At 48.3% G+C, this 16,298-nt stretch overlaps 1 protein-coding gene across 6 annotated transcripts in view; it reads right to left on the reverse strand.

Annotated features, from left to right (window-relative positions):
• The window catches only part of MIER2 (MIER family member 2), a 101,531-nt gene extending 86,049 nt beyond the window's left edge, over positions 1-15,482 (reverse strand). The window contains exons 1-2 of one of the 6 annotated variants that reach the window (XR_013272199.1): positions 15,305-15,445; positions 14,273-14,438 (exon numbers count right to left, since the gene is read on the reverse strand). The gene's annotated coding sequence lies outside the window, so the exon portion shown is untranslated. Of the gene's footprint in view, positions 1-82; positions 1,106-14,272; positions 15,106-15,304 lie in introns of those variants that run through there. The other 5 variants (XM_077475608.1, XM_077475606.1, XM_077475610.1 and 2 more) reach the window with 5 other exon arrangements.
• Between the last annotated feature and the right edge of the window lie 816 nt (positions 15,483-16,298).

The following is a 16,298-nucleotide window of genomic DNA, read 5'->3' on the forward strand; positions in this document are numbered from 1 at the left end:
ATCAGCCCAGAAAAGAACTGAGGTCCTAAAGCTAAACTCCAGACAAACATCAGAAGAAATAAACAGAAGGGAGCCGTTTTACCTGACAAAGGCTTTGTAGTTCTGTCCATATAGTTTGAGATTTAGACAGCTCTGCCTCACCACACAGCCTTTTTTGGCAGGGCAAGAGACCTGCAGTTAGGTAACACTAGGTCTTCCCCGCACAACCTCTGACAGCACAGTGAACAGAGAAGAAGCAGACCCCTAAGTGAAAATGTCCAAATTGGGGTCAAAGTGTAAATACTTTGTGTGGCCACCATTATTTTCCACCACTGCCTTAACCCTCCTGGGCATGGAAGTCACAAAAGCTTCACAGGTTCCTCTTCTATTCCTCCATGATGACATCACGGAGCTGGTGTATGTTAGAGACCTTGCACTCCTCCACCTTCCGTTTGAGGATGCCCCACAGATGCTCAATAGGGTTTAGGTCTGGAGAAATGCTTGGCCAGTCCATCACCTTTACCCTCAGCTTCTTTAGCAAGGCAGTGGTCGTCTTGGAGGTATGTTTGGTGTCTTTATCATGTTGGAATACTGCCCCGTGGCCCAGTCTCTGAAGGGAGGGGATCATGCTTTGCTTCAGTATGTCACAGTACATGTTGGCAATCATGGTTCCTTAAATGAACTGTAGCTCCCCAGTGCTGGCAGCACTCATGCAGTCCCAGACAATGACACTCCTACCACAGGGCTCGACAAACCCCGGGCACAGGTCGCATTTGCGACTAGAATTAGCGACCTGGCGCCTGGGGCATCACAGCTGGGGGGTATCCCGTCTCCGTGCACACCCCCCTCCCCGCCGGCGTGATCGTGTTGGGCCGCGCCGCCGCCGGCCGGTAATTGAGGCCGCGGCTTTGAGGCCTTCTGTGTTCCTATGCTTCCTTCAGGAATCTAGCGTCCTCTTGTGGTGGCAGTTGGTATGACAACCAGCAATGCTAATGGAGCTTCCCCTTCCTGCCTATCTCCTTCCCTTTACTTAGAACCCCTAAACATTATATATATTTTTTATTCTAACACCCTAGAGAATAAAATGGCGGCAGTTGCAATACTGTCTGTCACACTGTATTTGCGCAGCAGTCTTACAAGCGACCTTTCTTGGGGAAAAATAATTTAATAAAAAAATAAGACAACGGTAAAGTTAGCCCAATATATATATATATATATATATATATATATATATATAGTGAAAGATAATGTTACGCCGAGTAAATTGCTTCCGCTCGTGGAATGGCAACAAACATTTACCCTTTAACCACTTTCAGACCGGACCATTTTGCTGGTAAATGACCAGAGGTCTTTTTACACTTTGGCACTGCGCTGCTTTAACTGGTAATTGCGCGGTCATGCAATGTTGTACCCAAACAAAATTTGCGTCCTTTTCTTCCCACAAATAGAGCTTTCTTTTGATGGTATTTGATGGCCTCTGCGATTTTTATTTTTTGCGATATAAACGTAAAAAGACCGCAAATTTTGAAAAAAAATGATATTTTCTACTTTTTGTTATTAGAAAAATCCAATAAACTCAATTTTAGTCATACATTTAGGCCAAAATGTATTCAGCCACATGTCTTTGGTAAAAAAAAAGTCAATAATTGTATATTTATTGGTTTGCGCAAAAGTTGTCACATCTACAAACTAAGGTACGTTTTCTGCAATTTACGCAGCTTTTAGTTTACGACTGCCTATCTCATTTCTTGAGGTGCTAAAATGGCAGGGCAGTACAAAACCCCCCCAAATGACCCCATTTTGGAAAGTAGACCCCCTAAGGAAATTGATAAGAGGCATGTTGAGCCCATTGAATATTTTATTTTTTTGCCTCAAGCGATTGAATAATGACAAAAAAAAAATTTTTTTTTTTTTTTACACAAAGTTGTCACTAAATGATATATTGCTCACACATGCTATGGGCGTATGTGAAATAACACCCCAAAATAAATTCTGCTGCTTCTCCTGAGTACGGGGATACCACATATGTGGGACTTTTTGGGAGCCTAGCCGCGTACGGGGCCCCGAAAACCAAGCACCGCCTTCAGGCTTTCTAAGGGCGTACATTTTTGAGTTCACTTCTCACTACCTATTACAGTTTTGAAGGCCATAAAATGCCAAGATGGCACAAAACCCCCACAAATGACCCCATTTTAGAAAGTAGACACCCCAAGCTATTTGCTGAGAGGCATGTTGAGTTCATGGAATATTTTATATTTTGCCACAAGTTGCGGGAAAATTACAAACTTTTTTTTTTTTTTTTTTTTTTTCACAAAGTTGTCACTAAATGATATATTGCTCACACATGCCATGGGCATATGTGAAATGACACCCCAAAATAAATTCTGCTGCTTCTCCTGAGTACGGGGATACCACATATGTGGGACTTTTTGGGAGCCTAGCCGCGTACGGGGCCCCGAAAACCAAGCACCGCCTTCAGGCTTTCTAAGGGCGTAAATTTTTGAGTTCACTTCTCACTACCTATTACAGTTTTGAAGGCCATAAAATGCCAAGATGGCACAAAACCCCCACAAATGACCCCATTTTAGAAAGTAGACACCCCAAGCTATTTGCTGAGAGGCATGTTGAGTCCATGGAATATTTTATATTTTGCCACAAGTTGCGGGAAAATTACAAACTTTTTTTTTTTTTTTTTTTTTTTCACAAAGTTGTCACTAAATGATATATTGCTCACGCATGCCATGGGCATATGTGAAATGACACCCCAAAATAAATTCTGCTGCTTCTCCTGAGTACGGGGATACCACATATGTGGGACTTTTTGGGAGCCTAGCCGCGTACGGGGCCCCGAAAACCAAGCACCGCCTTCAGGCTTTCTAAGGGCGTTACAGTTTTGAAGGCCATAAAATGCCAAGATGGCACAAACCCCCCCCAAATGACCCCATTTTGGAAAGTAGACACCCCTAAATTTAGGGGTACACTAGTGAGACTAGGTAATAAATGGCGGGTGCCCTGAAACTATAAAAAAATAACTAACCAACCAGCGTCACCTGTAACAGTTATATGGTGATCACTGGTGAAAGGGTTAACTAGGGGGCAATCAGGGGGCTTTATGCGGTAGTATATGGGGGTCCCTGGCGCTATAAAAAGCTGCGGCGAACCTAAATACCTACCTGCCTAACTAGCGTCACCTGTGACACTAATACAGCGATCAGAAAAACGATCGCTTATTAGGCTGGGTTCACACTGGAGCGATGCGGGAACGCCACGAATGCGCGGCGGGTTCCCGCATCGCATGCCTCCCGGCGGCAGTTCACACTGCCCTATGCGAACTGCTGGGAGTGTCAGTGAAATGTTACTGACACCCCCAGATCAGTTCGCATATCGCAGTGCGATCTGCAAACTCGGATCGCATGGTGTGAACACCCATGCGATCCGATTCTGCTGCGGGCCAAAAAAAGGGTCCCGTGCGAATTTGCGGCGGGTGCGGCGGGTGTGGCGGGTGCGGCGGGTGCGGCGAATGGCTGAACTCGAATCGCACAGAGATCGGATGTGATTTGCACTGCAGTGCGGTGCGAATCACATCCGTTCTCATAAACCGCTGCAATGTGAACCCAGCCTTAGTGACACTGGCGACGGGGGGTGATCACGGGGTTAAACCTTTATTGGGGGGGTTAGGGGGGTACCTTAGAACTAAAGGGGGCTAACCCTAACTGCCCTAACAGTTATTAGTCACAAATGACACCCGCCGGGTGATCAGGGGGTTAAACCTTTATTAGGTAATAAATGGCGGGTGCCCTGAAACTATAAAAAATAACTAACCAACCAGCGTCACCTGTAACAGTTATATGGTGATCACTGGTGAAAGGGTTAACTAGGGGGCAATCAGGGGGCTTTATGCGGTAGTATATGGGGGTCCCTGGCGCTATAAAAAGCTGCGGCGAACCTAAATACCTACCTGCCTAACTAGCGTCACCTGTGACACTAATACGGCGATCAGAAAAATGATCGCTTATTAGGCTGGGTTCACACTGGAGCGATGCGGAAACGCCACGAATGCGCGGCGGGTTCCCGCATCGCATGCCTCCCGGCGGCAGTTCACACTGCCCTATGCGAACTGCTGGGAGTGTCAGTGAAATGTTACTGACACCCCCAGATCAGTTCGCATATCGCAGTGCGATCTGCAAACTCGGATCGCATGGTGTGAACACCCATGCGATCCGATTCTGCTGCGGGCCAAAAAAAGGGTCCCGTGCGAATTTGCGGTGGGTGCGGCGGGTGTGGCGGGTGCGGCGAATGGCTGAACTCGAATCGCACAGAGATCGGATGTGATTTGCACTGCAGTGCGGTGCGAATCACATTCGTTCTCATAAACCGCTGCAATGTGAACCCAGCCTTAGTGACACTGGCGACGGGGGGTGATCACGGGGTTAAACCTTTATTGGGGGGGTTAGGGGGGTACATTAGAACTAAAGGGGGCTAACTCTAACTGCCCTAACAGTTATTACAGTCACAAATGACACCAATGCAAAAAAAAAAAAAAAAAAAAAAAAAATGACATTGGTGTCACTGTGACTGGGGGGCAGGGGTAATTGGGGGGGTGATCGGGGGGGTAAAGGGGGGGTGTGAGTGTGCCTGGCATGTTCTACTGTGTGTGTAGAGTGTTGGTGCAACTCACCGATCCGCTCTCCTCCGTGTCGGAACGAAAAATACCGACACGGAGGAGAGAATACATCACTTCCTCTCCTGTGTTTACATTACAGGAGAGGAAGTGATGTCACGGGGGATTCCTATTCGTCGGGAGCGATCGCGAGGGGGTGGCCATGAACGAATGGCCGTCCCCTCGTCCGGGATCGCTCCCGCACGAATACCGACCGCCGCAGGCACCGGGCGGGGGCCCGATCGGGCCCCCGACCCGCGGGAGGCAAGGGACGTACATGTACGCCAATATGCCTGCCCGTGCCATGCTATCGACGTACATCGTCGTGCGGCGGTCGGCAACTGGTTAAACTCTCCATAGGCGACATTTAAAAAATTCTGCAGGTTGCATGTTTTGAGTTACAAAGGAGGTCTAGGGCTAGAATTATTGCTCTTCCTCTACCGATCATGGTGATACCTCACATGTGTGGTTTGAACACCGCTTTCATATGCGGGCACTACTCACGTAGGTGTTCGCTTCTGCACGCGAGCTTAGCGGGACAAGGCGCGTTTAAAAAATTTTTTTATTTATTTTAACTTTTATTTTTACAATTTTTCACTGTTCTTTTAAAAAAAATTGTGCCACTTTTATTCCTATTACAAGGAATGTAAAAATCTCCCTTGTAATAGAAAAAAGCATGACAGGTCCTCTTAAATATGAGATCTGGGGTCAGAGAGATCTCACATCTCATATTTATACAAAAATGCAATTAAATTTTTTTTTTGCAATTTGAAAAAAATTTAAATAAAATGTCCCTCTAAGAGCTATGGGCAATGACTTCCCCTCACTCGTCTCCATGTCAGGCCAGGGACAGGTCCGGATCGCCGTTACCGACCTGGCTCCTAACTTTTTTAGCTGGCTCCTAGATTCCAAGCAAATTTGTCAAGCCCTGTCCTACCACCATGGTTGACTGTAGGCAAGACACACTTGTCTTCAGGGGCAGGCTGGGCTGGGTGGCAATTTCCCCCCAGGCCGTCCAGATTTATATAGGAAACAGCCAGCAGGCATGGGAAGTCGGCCAGGGGCATGGCCGCATGCTGTGGCATTATGGGACTTGTAGTCCACACAAGCACCCTGTGATTGGCCAAACAGGGTCATGTGTGGCCACACGCTGTGAAATTCTGGGACATGTAGGCCACGCGAGCGCCCTGCAAATGGCTCAGCGGAGCTGGTCAAGTGTGGCTGCGCTGATGGGCACTGGTGATGGTGAGCTTATTCAGTGGTTCAATGGGCCACTTGACTGGACTTGCCCCCCAGGCCTAAGGCTGCCTGCCAGCCCTCCCCTGCTTGTCTTTGTACTAACATGGTTGCCGCCACACACGCTTGACAACATGTGAACCGAATAAGTTTATCTCGGTCTCATCAGACCACAGGACATGGTTCCATTAATCCTTCTTGTCTTCAGCAAACTGTTTGTGGGCTTTTGTGTGCATAATATTTAGAAGAGGCTTCCTTCTGGGAAGACAGCCATGCAGAACAATTGGATGCAGTGTGCAGGTGTATGGTCTGAGCACTGACAGGCTGATTTCCCACCCCTTCAACCTCTGCAGCAAAGCTGGCAGCATTCATACGTCTATTTCCCAAAGAAAACCTCTGGATATGACGCTGAGCATGTACACTCAACTTCTTTGGTTGACCACGGCGAGGCCTGTTCCGAGTGGAACCTGTCCTGTTAAACCGCTGTATTGTCTTGACCACTGTGCTGCAGCTCAGTTTAAGGGTCTTGGCAATATTATTATAGCCTAGGCCATCTTTATGTAGAGCAACAATTCTTTTTTTCAAATCCTCAGAGTTCTTTGCCATGAGGTGACATGTTGAACTTCCAGTGACCAGTATGAGAGTGTGAAAGCGATAACACCAAATGTAACACACCTGCTCCCCATTCACACCTGAGATCTTGTAACACTAATGAGTCACATGACACCGGGGAGCGAAAATGGGTAATTGGGCCCAAATTGGACATTTTCGCTTGTAAAAGAGGGTGTAAAGACATGGATGAGCGAGTTTGGGTGGAGGAACATAACTGGCCTGCCTGTTCAACCCGATAGAACACCTGTGGAATGAATTAGAACGTAGACTGCGAGCCATGCCTTCTTGTCCAACATCAGAACTTGACCTTACAAATGCGCTTCTGGAAGAATGTTCAAACATTCCCATAGACACTCCTAAACCTTATGGACAGCCTTCCTAGAAGAGTTGAAGCTGTTATAGCTGCAAAGGGTGGGTCAACTCAATATTGAACCTTACGGACTAAGATGCCATTAAAGTTCATGTAAAGGAAGGTGTCCCAATACTTTTGACAACATAGTGCATTTCTAAAGGTGCTATTGACATGAAATTTTAACCACGTTGGTAAGAACCCATGCAATCCATGCATACAAAGAAACCAAAACAAAGAAGTTCAGAAATTAAGTTACGTGTAATAAAATGGAATCACACAGGGAAAAAGTATTGAGCACGCAAACTGAAACGTATTTAATACTTCACACAAAATCTTTGTAGAGAATGACAGGGTCAAGACACCTTCTGTATGGAGAAACTAGTTGCATGCATTGCTCAGGTGTAATTTGGGCACATTCTTCCCCACAAGCAGTCTTCAAATCTTAAAGGTTCCATGGGCCTCTTCTCTGGACTCTGTTCTTTAGTTCTTTCCATAGATTTTCTTTTGGATTCAAGCCAGGTGATTGACTGGGCTAGCAGACCATTCTAATAGTTTTATTTTCCTTTCTTTGAAACAACTTGAGTTTCCTTGGCTTTGCGTTTGGGATCATTGTCTTGCTGAAACGGCCACCCTCGTTTCATCTTCATCATCTTGGTAGATGGCGGCAGATTTTTATCAAGAAATTCTTTGTACATTTTTCCATTCATCCTTCCTTCAACGATATGAAGTTTGCCAGTACCCTATGCTGAAAAACAGCCCCACACCATGATGCTCCCACAGCCAAACTTTACTGTTAGTGTTTTTGGGGTGATGTGCAGTGCCATTTGACCTCCAAACATGGTGTGTATTATGGCATCCAAAGAGTTACATTTTGGTCTCATCTGACCAGATTATATTCTCCCAGTATTTCACAGGCTTGTCTAAATGTTGTGCAGCAAACTTTAAATGAGCTTCAACATGCTGTTTCTTCAGCAATGGAGTCTTGCATTCCAAGCCATGGCAGTTGAGTGCATTACTTATTGTTTTCTTTGAACCAATTGTACCTAATTCAGGTCGTTCTGAAGCTCTCTACAAGTGATCCTTGGCTCTTGGACAACTCTTGATAATTATTTTCATTCCTCTGTCAGAAATCTTGCGAGGAGCACCTGGTCACAGCCGGTTTATGTTGAAATGATATTCTTTCTAGTTTCAGATTATGGCCCCAATCACTGTAACATTCAGAAGTTTAGAAATCCTTCTGTAACCAATGCCATCAGTATGTTTTGCAACAATAATGTTGCAAAGGTCTTGAGAGCTCTTTGCTTTTACCCATCATGAGATGTTTCTTGTGTGACACCTTGTTAATGAGACACTTTTATAGCCCATCAGCTGAGACTGAAACAGCTGATATTAATTTGCACTGACAGGGGGCAGGATTGCTTTCTAATTAGACCCCTTTTACACTGGGTCATTTTGCAGGTGCTATTGCACTAAAAATGGCACCTGCAAACCGACCTGAAACCGCCACTGCTGTGTGAAAACCCCGAGGGCTTTCACAGTGGAGCGATGCGCTAGCAAGACGCTAGCAGCATCTTTGGAGCGGTGTGTAAACCACTCCTGCCCATTGAAATCAATGGGGTAGCACGGCTATACCGCCGGCAAAGCGTCTCTGCAGAGGTGCTTTGTGTTGTTTTTAACCCTTTCTCAGCCGCTAGCAAGGAATAAAACCGCCCCGTTATCAGGCGAATAGAGCCGCAAATCTGACAGTAAAGCGTTGCAAAAAATAGCAGCACTTTACCGCTAATGCTCCTCCCCCCCAGTGTGAAAGGGGCCTTACTGATAGATTTCAGCTGGTGTCTTGGCTTTCCATGCCTTTTTGCACTTCCCCTTTATGTGTTTAATACCTTTTCCCTATGTCACTCCATTTTATTACATATAGATTAATTTTTTAATGTATTCGTTTAGGTTTCTTTTAGGGATGCACCGAAATTTCGGCCGCCGAAACATATCGGCCGAAAATGCCCTTTTCGGCAATTTGCCGAAAGGAAAAAAACGGCCGATAGAGCCGAAAATGGGGCGGGGCCTGGGCGGAACTCCGCCCCGCCCCTGGAGCCTCCCATGATGGGGGTGAATAGCGCAGGACTGATGCAGCCAGCGATGCACCTTTGCAGTGAAGAGAGCCGTCTGGTTGAATAGAGCGCCGGGAACATCACAGCTTTAATTTCAATAGCTGTGTGTTCCCCGTCGCGCGCCGTCACACACAGCCCCTCCCCCTTGTCCGGGGAACTTTGATAGACAGATCACCCGTCCAGATTGGACGGGTGATCTGTCTATCAAAGTGCCTGGACAAGGGGGAGGGGCTGTGTGTGACAGGGAACACACAGCTATTGAAATTAAAGCTGTGATGTTCCCGGGGCTCTATTCAACCAGACGGCTCTCTTCACTGCAGAGGGGCATCGCTGTCTGCATCACAGGGGGCAACACACACTGGCTGCATCACAGGGGGCAACACACACTGGCTGCATCACAGGGGGCAACACTGGCTGCACTTATCTCTTATCAGGTCGCCAGCCTCTGACCACCTCCTGTACCGTGTCGCCAGCCTCTGACCACCTCCTGTACCGTGTCGCCAGCCTCTGACCACCTCCTGTACCGTGTCGCCAGCCTCTGACCACCTCCTGTACCGTGTCGCCAGCCTCTGACCACCTCCTGTACCGTGTCCCCAGCCTCTGACCACCTCCTGTACCGTGTCCCCAGCCTCTGACCACCTCCTGTACCGTGTCTCCAGCCTCTGACCACCTCCTGTACCGTGTCTCCAGCCTCTGACCACCTCCTGTACCGTGTCCCCAGCCTCTGACCACCTCCTGTACCGTGTCCCCAGCCTCTGACCACCTCCTGTACCGTGTCCCCAGCCTCTGACCACCTCCTGTACCGTGTCCCCAGCCTCTGACCACCTCCTGTACCGTGTCCCCAGCCTCTGACCACCTCCTGTACCGTGTCCCCAGCCTCTGACCACCTCCTGTACCGTGTCTCCAGCCTCTGACCACCTCCTGTACCGTGTCTCCAGCCTCTGACCACCTCCTGTACCGTGTCTCCAGCCTCTGACCACCTCCTGTACCGTGTCCCCAGCCTCTGACCACCTCCTGTACCGTGTCCCCAGCCTCTGACCACCTCCTGTACCGTGTCCCCAGCCTCTGACCACCTCCTGTACCGTGTCCCCAGCCTCTGACCACCTCCTGTACCATGTCCCCAGCCTCTGACCACCTCCTGTACCATGTCCCCAGTCTCTGACCACCTCCTGTACCATGTCCCCAGCCTCTGACCACCTCCTGTACCATGTCCCCAGCCTCTGACCACCTCCTGTACCATGTCCCCAGCCTCTGACCACCTCCTGTACCATGTCCCCAGCCTCTGACCACCTCCTGTACCATGTCCCCAGCCTCTGACCACCTCCTGTACCATGTCCCCAGCCTCTGACCACCTCCTGTACCATGTCCCCAGTCTCTGACCACCTCCTGTACCATGTCCCCAGCCTCTGACCACCTCCTGTACCATGTCCCCAGCCTCTGACCACCTCCTGTACCATGTCCCCAGCCTCTGACCACCTCCTGCACCATGTCTCCAGCCTCTGACCACCTCCTGTACCATGTCTCCAGCCTCTGACCACCTCCTGTACCATGTCCCCAGCCTCTGACCACCTCCTGTACCATGTCCCCAGCCTCTGACCACCTCCTGTACCATGTCCCCAGTCTCTGACCACCTCCTGTACCATGTCCCCAGTCTCTGACCATCTCCTGTATAAAAATATTTTTTGAAAACAGTCATTTTCGGTATCGGTGCTGTTTCGGTATCGGTTTTCGGCCTAGTGTATTTTTCATTTTCGGTATCGGTTTTGGCACCAAAAAACCCATTCGGTGCATCCCTAGTTTCTTTGTATGTTTGGATTGCATGGGTTGTTACAGAGATGTGGTGAAAATTTGATGTCAATAGCACCTTTGGAAATATATTTACCTAGAAAAATGGTGACACGTTCAATACTTAGTTTACCCGCTTTATATATAAAAGCTTTTTTAGGACCTGAACGCTTATATCTCCATTTCCATGGTATGGTGCAGGTCAGTAATTTAAAAAGGCAGTGATGCCATAAATTTCTGTATTGTATTTTGATACATCTAAGCTCACTGTGCTCAAACGCAACAAAAACGCACTGGAACACACTTCCTTATTTAAGATGAAGAAAAAAAAAAAAAAGGAGGGGAAAAACGTACTAAAACGCATCAAAAACGCACATGCAGAAAAACAAAATGGACAGCGTTTCTATGGGGTGAACTGGCCCTAAATGTTTTAGCTATACCTGCAAAATTTCTCTCCTTAAAGTGGAACTTATTTTAATGAGGAGCTCCAGGCTCCTGTTTAAAAATTAAAAGCCAGCAGCTATAAAAACTATAGCTGCTGACTTTTAATAAACAGCCACTCACCTGTCACACGATCACCCCAGCCTTTCTGAAATCTCATCTTCTGTCTTTGGCCCTGGCATCTTAAAGTGGTAGTAAAGTCAGTTATGTCAGCGATTTTTGTAACAGAGGAGACCCTAAAAGTCTCTTTTGTCAAATCTTCCCCCTGGCCGTCAGCGAGTAATGTGATCTGAGTTGCACATGGGCAGCTCAGACCACATTTACGGCCTGCTCTGTGTGCCGATGTGATGTGACTCCCATGCAAGGGAGTGACATCACTTCTGCACAGGCAATCACGTGGCCAGAGATCACAAACCCCGGAAGAAACATTGGGTGTAGATGGAAGCTGCCAGGGACAAAGGAGAGCGGGGAGAGTGCAGCGCCGGAGGGCAGCTTTTGTAGTAAAGTCTGTCATAATTTACTAGTATGCAGTGCATTCTAGTACATTATAGTGCAAGGCTGCCGGGGAGACACATTTTAAATAAACTTTTTTTTTTTAATAGACTATTACCACTTTAAGTGTGGGCACCCAGCTGTGACAGCTTGTGGCTTTACAGCCGGATGCCTACTGCGCATTGTGAATGTGGTCCTGTAATCTTCTGGGGCCTGTCATGTGTCCCAGAAAACAGCGGGGAGGAAGGAGAAGAACTTCCACTTTCGAACGCCTAGGCGATTGGAGCGGGTACTTGTCAAAATCGGGTACCCCCTCTCCCCAAAAGTGCCATTACTGAAAGAGCAGGGGGAGGAGGCTTTTAACCACTTGGGATCCGCGCTATTGCCAAATGACGGCATTAGAGCGGACCTACTTTTCCGGGACTTAGTCTATTGACGTCGTCCTGTGCATGAGCGGCCTGCGTGCCCCCTGAGGGGCGCGCTCTGTGATCGGCGAGTCCATGAGACTCGCCTGATCACCGATCCGTGCAAGGGGTCGATCCCGACCCCTTATCACGTGATCAGCTGTCAGCCAATGACAGCTGATCAGGTGATAGAACGGAGCCGGTAATCGGCTAGTATTCCTCCTCGCGCTGTCAGCGCGAGGAGAAAAAAAAAAAAGCCGACATCAGTCCCGATCACGGCCAGCAATTCAAGCGACCATCTGCCTCCTGCCAGTGCCCACCTGCCCCCCCGCAGTGCCATCCTGAATAAAAGTGCCCCCCGTCAGTGCCACCCAGCAGTGCCCAGTGCAACCCAGCAGTGCCACCCACAGTGCCCACAATCTGCCTCAAAGGTGCTTCACCCCAGTGCCGCCCATCAGTGCCCAGCAGTGCCGCCCATCCGTGCCCAGCAGTGCCGCCCAGCAGTGCCACCTATCAGAGCCACCTATCAGTGCCCATCAGTCCCATCTATCAGTGGTACCTATCAGTGCCCATCCGTGCCACCCATCCGTGCCATCTTATCTGTGCCCATCTTTGCCCATCAGTGCCGCCTTATCTGTGCCCATCGGTGCCGCCTTATCTGTGCCTATTAGTGCCGCCTTAACTATGCCCATCAGTGCCCACCAATGCAGCCCAGCAGTGCCCACCAATGCAGCCCAGCAGTGCCCACCAATGCAGCCCAGCAGTGCCCACCAATGCAGCCCAGCAGTGCCCACCAATGCAGCCCAGCAGTGCCCACCAATGCAGCCCATCAGTGCCGCCTAATCAGCGCACTTCAATGAAGGAGAAAAATTACCCGTTTGCAAAATTTTAGAACAAACTATTAAAACATGATTTATTTATTTTTTATTTTTTTGCATCTTTTTTTGTTTGTTTAGCAAAAAATAAAACTCCCAGCTGTAACTAAATACCACCAAAAGAAAGCTCTATCTGTGGGAAAAAAATGATAAAAATTTAATTTGGGTACAGTGTTGTATGCCCGCGCAATTGTCATTCAAAGTGCATCAGCGCTGAAAGCTGAAAATTGGTCTGGGACTGAGGGGGGTTTAAGTGCCCAGTAAGCAAGTGGTTAAGCAGAACTTGCACTTTTGGGTGGAACGCTGCTTTAAATAACTGTATATAATAAAATTTAAAAAAAACGTGAAGGGGGTCTGAATACTTTAAATTCACCAATATATACACACACAGGGAGGTTAATCTACTATAGGCAAATATAGGGGTTGATTTACTAAAGGCAAATCCACTATGCACTAAAAGTGCACTTGGAAGTGCTGTCGCTGTAGATCTGAGGGGAAGATCTGAAACGAGGGGAAGACCTGCTGATTTTATCATTCAATCACGTACAAACAAAAATGTTTTTTATTTTCCTTGCATGTCCCCCTAATAGCTACAGTGATTGCACTTCCAAATGCACTTGTAGTGCAAAGTGGATTTGCCTTAAGTAAATCAACCCCATAATGTGCAGAGTGCAGTTGCTCCAGATCGTGGTAATTGAAGTAAAGCAGGGATATGCAATTAGCGGACCTCCAGCAAAACTACAAGACCCATCATGCCTCTGGGTGTCATGCTTGTGGCTGTCAGAGTCTTGCTATGCCTCATGGGAATTGTAGTTCTGCCACAGCTGGAGGTCCGCTAATTGCATATCCCTGAATTAAAGCTTCACTTCTAGATCTAGAGCAGTGGTCTTAAACTGGCGGCCCTCCAGCTGTTGCAAAACTACAAGTCCCATGGGGCACTGCAAGGCTAACAGTTACAAGTAGGGATGAGCTCCAGCGTGCTCGCACAGCCCACCAGGAAGTCGGCACTGCGCTCACAGGCAGTGAGACATTCTCTGCAGCCACGCATCGGGAAATGTCTCACTGCCTGTGATTAGCGCAGTGCCGACTTCCTGGCGGGCTCTGAGAACACACCGGAGCTCATCCGTAGTTACAAGTATGACTACCACAGGCAGAGGCATGATGGGACTTATAGTTTCTCAACACCTGAAGGGCCACCAGTTTGAGACCCCTGATCTAGAGCAACTTGCTGCAGAACTTTAGTAAATCAACCTATAGTCTATATATTTATGCAGAGCTGGCTTAAACTGTGTATTTTATATCTGCCTGAACTTATTTAGATCTCTTACCTCTACGTCCCCAGTGTCCCAGGATGGTTCTTGCTCCTCCTGCGCCAGGATCTCAGCTATTCTTAGCCCCTTTACTCAGTGGACCACTGAAGGCTATAAAGCAGGCAGAGGTTGCAAGTGAACTTGCAGCAGGCAACGCAGTACAATGTGTGTCCAGCGGGTGTCCCTAAAACCACACAGAACGAACACATTTTTACTCCAAGACAATTATTCTCCCAGCCCCTGGTCCTATTGTTGCACAAATTCCATAAAAATCAATAGACATCTTAGGTAAAAGTCTGGCAAACTATTCGTCTCTGCCATTTATTAAGTATAGTCGGAAAACAAATCCAGGTATGAAAATCGTGAGTCCTCCTCCGGCAAAAATTCCATTAATACCAACTCCTATTTATGGCAACATGCATTCCATTCTGGTTAATTTGTTACAGCAATTAGCTGAAAGAATAAATTAAAAAAAAAATAGAGCCCATTAAACGTGAACTGCTTGCTGTATAGATCGATAGCTGAAAATACAGAACAATGGGGAAAAATAAATAAAAAATAAAAAGCGATGTACTTTGGTTACGGGGAACACAATATTGGATTTCTTATTTCCAAATAAAACGTGTGATCCCTGTCTGTAAGGTACGATCTAGTTGAGGGTCTGGAAGAATGAGATGAAGGGGGTATTGTGTGTGGGGGTCTGAGGGAACTGTGTACTGGTTTAGTAGAAGAACAGAGGTGAGTGCCTGCTAAAGTGCTTTGGCCTCACTTTTTAGTCCTTTATTTCCTACCATAGAGGTGATTGGTGGTCAGGAGTTGCTCTAGTTGGTATATTGGTGGGAGGTCTGTGTCAGAACAAGGCTGCCATTCCAGCCCATACATAGAGAAGGTTTTATTGTAAAGACTTTCCACTGTGCCATGCAGGCTTCCTATACACAACTAATGACGTGTACATAGGACGTCTAGTCTTTCATGCACCGCAGCCCCTCACATTCCCCCTCCATACGCCCCGCTCGCGCCTTCATACAGGCGCAAACTTCCGCCGCATACCTCGGGCATTTCAGCGCTGCGCCCTCCCCGCGGGGTCCCCTCCGGGCGGAGCTAGCCCCGGTCGCGCCACACCCTGTACCCGGTTACCTCCAGCCGCCGAGTACCGGAGCAGGAGGAGCAGCGTGGCCCGGATGTGAGCGGCGAACACGATTGGCAACTGGGCGGAAGGAGGGGCGTGCCTCAGGTAGGGCTGTCACGTGACGCGCATGAGCCGGGCCAGTACTTAGTAATTAGTAGAAGGTGGGAGTTGGTGGTGGGCGCCCAAGTGTGATACTGGTGGAGCTTGGTTCGTAGGAGAACACGTCATTCCGTTGTCGTCGTTTGGAGAACGGAGGGATGCTTGCTTGTCTGTGCCAAGAATGGTTACCTACACAACTGGGTATTGGCTATAGGAGTCATGGCATTGTACACTGCATATAGACGAACACATGACTAGGATAAATACATCCACCATCCTGAATGGGGGCGAAAATTAGGCCACAGCACCTACACTATATTGTCAAAAGTATTGGGATGCCTGCCTTTACATGCACATCAACTTTAACCGCTTGCGGACCAGCCACCGCAGTTTTACTGCGGCAGGCTGGCTCCTCTGCGCAAAATCACGTTATTGTATGTGGTCTCGCGAGGCCTTGCTAGTGGGCATGTGCCCGCTGTGATTCCAACAGCAGGTCCCGCGATCGCCTCACGGAGAGGGAGAACGAAGAGATGCTAATGTAAAAAAGCATCTCCCCAAGCATCAAAATCACGTTATTGTATGTGGTCTCGCAAGGCCTAACTAGCAGGCACGTGTGCGTGCCTGCCGTGAGTCCGACAGCGGGTCCTGCAGGGATACCCGCAATCGCCTCACAGAGAGGAAGAACGGGAAGATGCTGATGTAAATAAACATCTCCCTGTTCTGCCTAGTGACAGGACACTGATCAACTTTCCCTGTCACGCCCAGCCCCCCCCCCCCCCACAGTTAGAATCACCCTCTAGGACACACTTAACCCCT

This window comes from Lithobates pipiens, unplaced genomic scaffold, assembly GCF_037356315.1.
Source record: "Lithobates pipiens isolate NorthernLeopardFrog02 unplaced genomic scaffold, aLitPip1_a1.2 Scaffold_13, whole genome shotgun sequence".
Taxonomy (NCBI): Eukaryota; Metazoa; Chordata; class Amphibia; order Anura; family Ranidae; genus Lithobates; species Lithobates pipiens.